This window comes from Morone saxatilis, unplaced genomic scaffold (assembly GCF_004916995.1).
Source record: "Morone saxatilis isolate NCDOM2014 unplaced genomic scaffold, NCSU_SB_2.0 Contig24, whole genome shotgun sequence".
NCBI classification, from domain to species: domain Eukaryota; kingdom Metazoa; phylum Chordata; class Actinopteri; family Moronidae; genus Morone; species Morone saxatilis.
This window is the reverse complement of record NW_023339807.1, coordinates 146,315-153,100: the sequence shown is the minus strand read 5'-3', so window position 1 is coordinate 153,100 and position 6,786 is coordinate 146,315.

Genomic DNA, 6,786 nt, shown 5'->3' with positions numbered 1-6,786 from the left:
AGATTCTTGCTGGTGTTCTTTTGCTGTGAAACAGCATTTTCTCATTGAACCTGTGTCTCTGCAGCTGTTGGTTATGCAACAAGCAAATAAATGAATCTCCAAATTGACAAAAAAGATATAAAAGATCAGCCGAAACTGGAGATGGAATGTTGCCACAGATGTCGAGAAATTCGATTTCATATCCGTCAATCAAACACTCGGCTATATTGGTCCATCCAGCACGATTACTGAAATATTGTCCACCATAGCTGATTATGAAATGCTAATTTATGCTAATTTGGACCAACAAGTTTTAGCATCTGTCAGTGTGTAAATCGCTGCAGATGGAAAGACTGTATATTTTCTAACACACAATAGGACAATATGGACTCTACTGGCTGATTATAAACGGCTCATTCAGCTCAATACTAAATTCCACTCATCTGACCAGTTTCCATGGGCAAGAGTAAGAAATGTTGTTGGCACTTTGAGCTGGCGTATCTAAGAAAATGACATTCACCCAATGCTCGTTTTAGTCTGTGGGGTTGGTTGAACACTAGAGGAACTACATTTCAATGTTGCTTTTTTACTTCTATTTGACTGACTTTGAAAAGCTCTCCAACAGGTTGAAATGTTTGCTTTTTCCAAGTCTGCGTATATCCAGTCAGCACATGCAGTGGCCAGCTAGTGACAATAATCCAAAATCAATCCTGTTACCTTGGCCAAGCTTTTTGCCTTTCCTGAAAATTCACATCCACATCAGCTCCAGAGACTTTCTACCTTCATCTGGTTAGAGCAAACACTGAGAGCAGAGCTGAAAGCATCAGTCCAATTCACTGATCAGCACTGGAACTCATCATCACTCACTTCATCCTTTAGCATCCAGTGTTCCCAACCTTTTTCTTTCTATCACTGAGTAAACTGATTGACTGTCATATTTTATAGATATTTCATATTATATCCAAAACTGTACAATAAACCCAAATATTGAACTCAGTAACTGCAAGAAGTTGAAGTTGATTCTGATGAATTCTGAGCAGATTATTTCCTGTTTTTTGTTGTTTTGTTTTGTTTTTTTACAACTTTATATTATTTTTCCATATTCAAAACATTGACATCATTGGTTAAGAGCATTCTTACAAAAGTTGTGAATAAATAAATAATAAATAAATAAAAACAGGGAGTCAGGCAAAAGGCAGGCTCTTGATATGAGTTATGAACTGTGACCAGGTTCTGTCATATTTATCCTCCAATCTGTGTACTGCATACCTAGTTTTTTCCAGGGCCAATCCCAACATTACCTCTCTAATCCAATGAACATAGGTAGGAGGGTTCTTCCCCTTCCAGTTCAGCAGTATCAGACGGTGGGCATGCAACGATGCAAAGGCAATTGCATTTTTGTGGAGGCGGGACAGCTTTAGCCCTAACTACACCGAAGATAGCAATCAAAGGGTCAAGCTGCAGTGTTTTGCCAGGTATGGCTGAGAGTGATTGGAAGATTGAAGACCAGAAACCATACAGAGAAGGACATGACCACAACACGTGTCCCAAAGAAACAAGGGAATATTGACAGTTTAGTGCAACATTAGAGTAGAATTTTGACAGTCTGTCATTAGAGTAATGCAACCTGTGGACAACCTTAAACTGGATCAACCAATGACTAATGCAGAGAGAAGATGTGTGTATACGCTGTATGGTATTTTTCCAGTTGTCTTCTGGTATTATTTCTCCAACTTCTCCTTCCCATGCTGCCTTGATTTTGTCCCACGTATGAGGGCAGCTATCCAAAATTAATGCATATATTTTTGATATTGCTCTTTTATTGAATGGATTTACATTAAGGACTAAATACAGTAGGTCTTGGGTGGAGATGGATACCCTGGAAAAAATTTAGAGGCAAAACTCCGAACCTGAAGATACCTTAAGTAATGAGACTTTGGTAAATTATGATCTTCACATAGTAATTTAAATGATGCAAAGCCATCATCACTGAAAAGATCTTGAAAGTAGACCAAGCCACTTCTGTGCCAAACAGCAAATGCCTGGTCTATTTGAGATGGCGCAAAAAGATGATTAAACATAATTGGGGAAAAGCTACATATACTTGTCAAATTAAAATGTTTTCTGAACTGACCCCAGATCTTAATCGAGTTTTGGACCACCAAATTAGAGTTCAGTTCAGGTGTTTTGATGATTAGTGGGAGAGGGGCAGTCAAGATTGAAATCGGGGAGACTGGGAGTGTAGCTCTCAGTTTCATATCAGCCCAGACCGGACCCTCCTTGTCTGCGAACGTGGTGATCCAATATGTCAGCTTGGCAATATTAGCTGCCCAATAGTAAAATAAAAAATTAGGTAAACCCAAACCACCATCAGATTTAACTCTCTCCAGGCTTACCTTCTTTATACGTGCAGGTTTTTTATTCCATATGAACAAAGAGATAAAGCGGTCCAGCTGAGCAAAATAGGATTTGGGGAGAAAAATTGGGATCATTTGGAACAAATAAAGAAACCTGGGCTTTACAGTCATCTTCACTGCATTTATCCGTCCTGCCAGTGAGAATGGGAGTTTCGACCACCTATCTGAGTAAGTTTTGCTATGATCTAAAATAGACCTGTAGTTATGCTAAAAAATAGCCTTAATTGAACCTGCTATTTCTATTCCCAGGTAAGTGAATTTGTAATTTTCAATTTTAAAAGGGAAATTTTCATAAGTGATCTGTTTTGCCAGATTATTCAATGGAAATAATAAAGATTTTGATAAATTAACTTTATACCCTGATATGCTACTGAATTTTTGCAGCCAGTGGAGAAGGTGGGAATGCTCTCAATTGGGTCTGATATTTGCAAAAGCAGATCATCACCATAACGCAAGGTTTTATGGTCTGTTTCACCCCTAGATATACTCTTAATCCTGCAATCTGATCTAATAGCAATTGCCAGTGGTTCGATTGCAATGTCAAACAGGAAGGGCGACAGACAGCAACCCTGTCTTGTACCTCTGTGGAGCGAAAAGTATTCTGAGATCAGGCCATTTGTCCTGACTGCAGCCAAAGGTGTTGAATATAGGACTTTGATCCACCTACAGAAAGTGGGCCCCATTCCAAATTTTTCTAAGGCTGCGAAAAGATAGGTCCATTCGATTCTATCGAATGCCTTTTCAGCGTCAAGGCTTAAAATAACTTCAGGCTGTACAGTTGAATGGGGGGAAAATAACACATTAAATAATCTTCTCATGTTAAAAAATGATTGCCGTCCGGGAATGAAGCCTGTTTGTTCCTCATTAATAATTGTGGGAATTACAGGGTCTAATCATTGATTGAATTGAATTAATCATTGAGCAAGGTTTTTACCTTATCTTGTCTGACTTATTGGCCTGTATGAGCTACACTGTACAGGATCGTTATCTTTTTTTAGTAAGACTGAAATTGTGGCCTGGGTAAGCGTTTGCGGTAATTTTCCATTGGTCAAAGATTCATCATAAACGGATTTAAGGATGGGTGCGAGTTTTGAAGAGAATTCCTTGTAAAACTCTATGGGGAACCCATCCGGACCTGGCGCCCTTCCTGTCTGACATGACCTGATGGCATTCGCTATTTCCTCAAGCGACAATGGCTGCTCTAAAAGTTACTGAGCATCTGGAGAAAGCTTTGGGATATCGAGCGAATCAAGAAACGAGTGAATCTCCAAAGAGCTACCATCTACCTCAGATTGATATAGAGTAGAATAATATTGTTTAAACTGGTCATTATACTGGTCTCATAGTATACCTGTTTGGATTTAAAAATATTTTTTTCGGCTTTCCATGTCATAAGTGTATTAAATTCAATTTGCAACAGTACTTTCTCCTTAAAAACATCTGGCGTAGGTGAAAGAGCATAGCGCCTGTCAATATCTGCAATTTTGTCAGCCAGCTCTTTAAGTTGTCTGAAACTCTCCTTATCCTATGTGCCACATAAGAACTTGGCCCCTAATGTATGCTTTCATAGACTCCCACAAAATTCCCCTTGATACATCCTGAGTGTCATTGATTTCCAAAAAAAAAGTCAATCTGATTGTTGAAACATTTTCTAAAATGCTTACATAAAAGTAATTGGGTGTCTAGCCGCCAAGTTCGTTGGGGCGCTACATTGGCTGGGAAAATGAGATCCATCTGCACTGGGCTGTGATCTGACAATACTACACTGTGATATTTGCTGTTGGAAATTAAAGGTAGTAGTTGGTTATCGACAATAAAATAATCAATCCTGGAGTAACTGTGATGCACGGGGGAGAAGAAGGAGAATTGCTTCGTAATTGGACTTTTTATCCGCCAGGGGTCTGATAAACCATAAGAGCGAAGGAAGGAGTTAATAGCCACTGCGGCTGACGAGAAAGTGTTGTTTGACCTTACACTTGATCTGTCTAGCTGGGCATGCAGGACGCAGTTAAAGTCCCCACCTAGAATTAGTTTATAGGAATTAAGGTCCGGGAGAGTTGAAATAAAATTAATAAAGAATTGTGCATTGTCCCAATTTGGTCCATAAATGTTAGCCAGTATTATTGGTGTATTAAATAGCTTGCCCACTACAACAATATATCTGCTGTTAGCATCTGATATTACTTCAGAGTGTTCCAATGGAATCCCTTTCCTAACTAGAATTGCTGTTCCCCTAATACGTGAATGATATATTTGTCCAATCCACTTACAACTTAGTCTTTTTTGGTAGTAATAGCAATATTACATCAGGTTTTAATGATTTCAGATGACGAAATATTTTGCTCCGTTTGACCAAATTATTCAGCCCTTTGACGTTCCAGCTAACGAACAAAATTGTTCCTCGTTGATTGTTTACATCATCCAGAATCATCAGTGACCAGGGCTAAATGGTAAATGGAGCTACTTGTTATAGCTCCTTTCTTAGCTTCCGACCACTCAAAGCAACTTGTTACGACTACGGTTACAACACATTTTCACACAGCGCAGCTTCGTCAAAGTCCACGAACAGAAACTAACTCATTCATACACTGAATGTATGCATCAGGAGCAATTTGGGTTCAGTATCTTGCCCTCAGGATACTTCGAACACGTGCAGGAGCGAGCCAGGGATTGAACCAACAAGCCTTCCGAGGACAACCCGCCTCTGCTTCTGATCACACCGCCCCACTAGCTACCCTCAACAAAGGAGACTGCTACCCTCAAGACAGACTCCTCAGCACAGAGAGCGGTCCAGTCCAAACAGGAAGAAATACAAGAACTGCATTGGGTCTGGGCCACAACTCAATAATGTGTCTCCTCTTAAAACGAAAACCTAAAACTGAAACCATTTCTTTTTTTGTACGGTATATTTGGTAGCTTTGGCCTATTTGCTGGGGGTTGAGTTTGAGTTGAGGGGCCTCTGGCCTCCTCATTTGAATATAAATTAAATATAAGTGGATTACAGATGATACATAATAAATATATTAAAACGTATATATCATTAATTCATTAATAATGATAATAAGTATTATTTAATTGACTATATTTACCATAATGTTATGTGGTAAGTTAAGATAAATAAAGTGCAGAACAAGGAACTATATTTCTTCCAGCTTACTTATTTGGTGTATTGGGTATAGGGTATCATATTGTAGTAATATATATACCATGCGCAATACTATCATGGTACAGTATGGAGATATATATATATTATATGTACATGATAGTTATTGGCATTATAATTATCTTATAATATATACTTTTTTCACTCTCCTTTTGCCCTTTAATTATGTTATTCCTCTTCTCCATACCCCCACAGACACTGAGGCCCATACTGTTATGTCCACCCTGTAATTGTTTACAATGTTTTGTCTTGCTGTATGTTGCTTGTATGTGTATTCAGTTTAATGTCGCGCAGTAATCACCTGTCACCAATGTATCATGTATGTCTCCAATAAAAATAAATGAATTTTAAAAATCATCTCACATCTGCACACAGGTAAAGGAAGCACAGAAATGAATGCTTTTTGCAATTGAATGTTTTTAATTAATTACAAGCTTAAAACCAAGACCACAGCTTGTTTTTTTGACAATAAAAAAGTGCATATTGACAATAAATAAAAATATACAAAATGCATTAAAAAAAAAAATCCCAAACCCTTCCTCTTCTTGGGCACAATAACACACATGGGATATTCACTGATATTATTCTGTTGGTTAACATTTTTCTGAAAAATGCATTCCAAGACAATTCTTTTAAAATATATTTTAGTGAATTAGCTGCAGAGTGCCTATTGTTTAAACTAATATCACTAGCCCCATCAATTCTGGCAGCTTATAAATCTAGATAAACAAAGTTTTTTTAAGGTTAGGGGACACATAGCCATGCATTGTCTCACTAGAGCTCACTGGAGGCTGGAAGAAATCACTGGAAGTCACAGGGGTGTGTGCCCCTGAAAGAGGGTGAGAGACCCACACAAGTTCATCATAGTTTATAATAATGCATTGCAATAAGGATACAGACATTTCATAAAAGAGACAAGCGTATAACACAGATCTGTATGTATTTGTCACTGAGAACAGACTCTGCAAAACCATACACTTCACTGATAAACCACAGAATTGTGGAGTACCATAATGCTTCATGAGCCCATGGCGCGCGCACACACACACACACACAGTCAGACGCACGCACACACACACACACACACGAAAGCTCTCAGCCATGGGCACATAACACACCGACCGACCTCCCTCCCTCTGGGTACAAGGAGGATAGGCAACACAGGTCCTGCATGGGCCTGCTGGAGTTTTCTGGAGTTACAAATAAAGCTCACGAGACAAAGCTCAG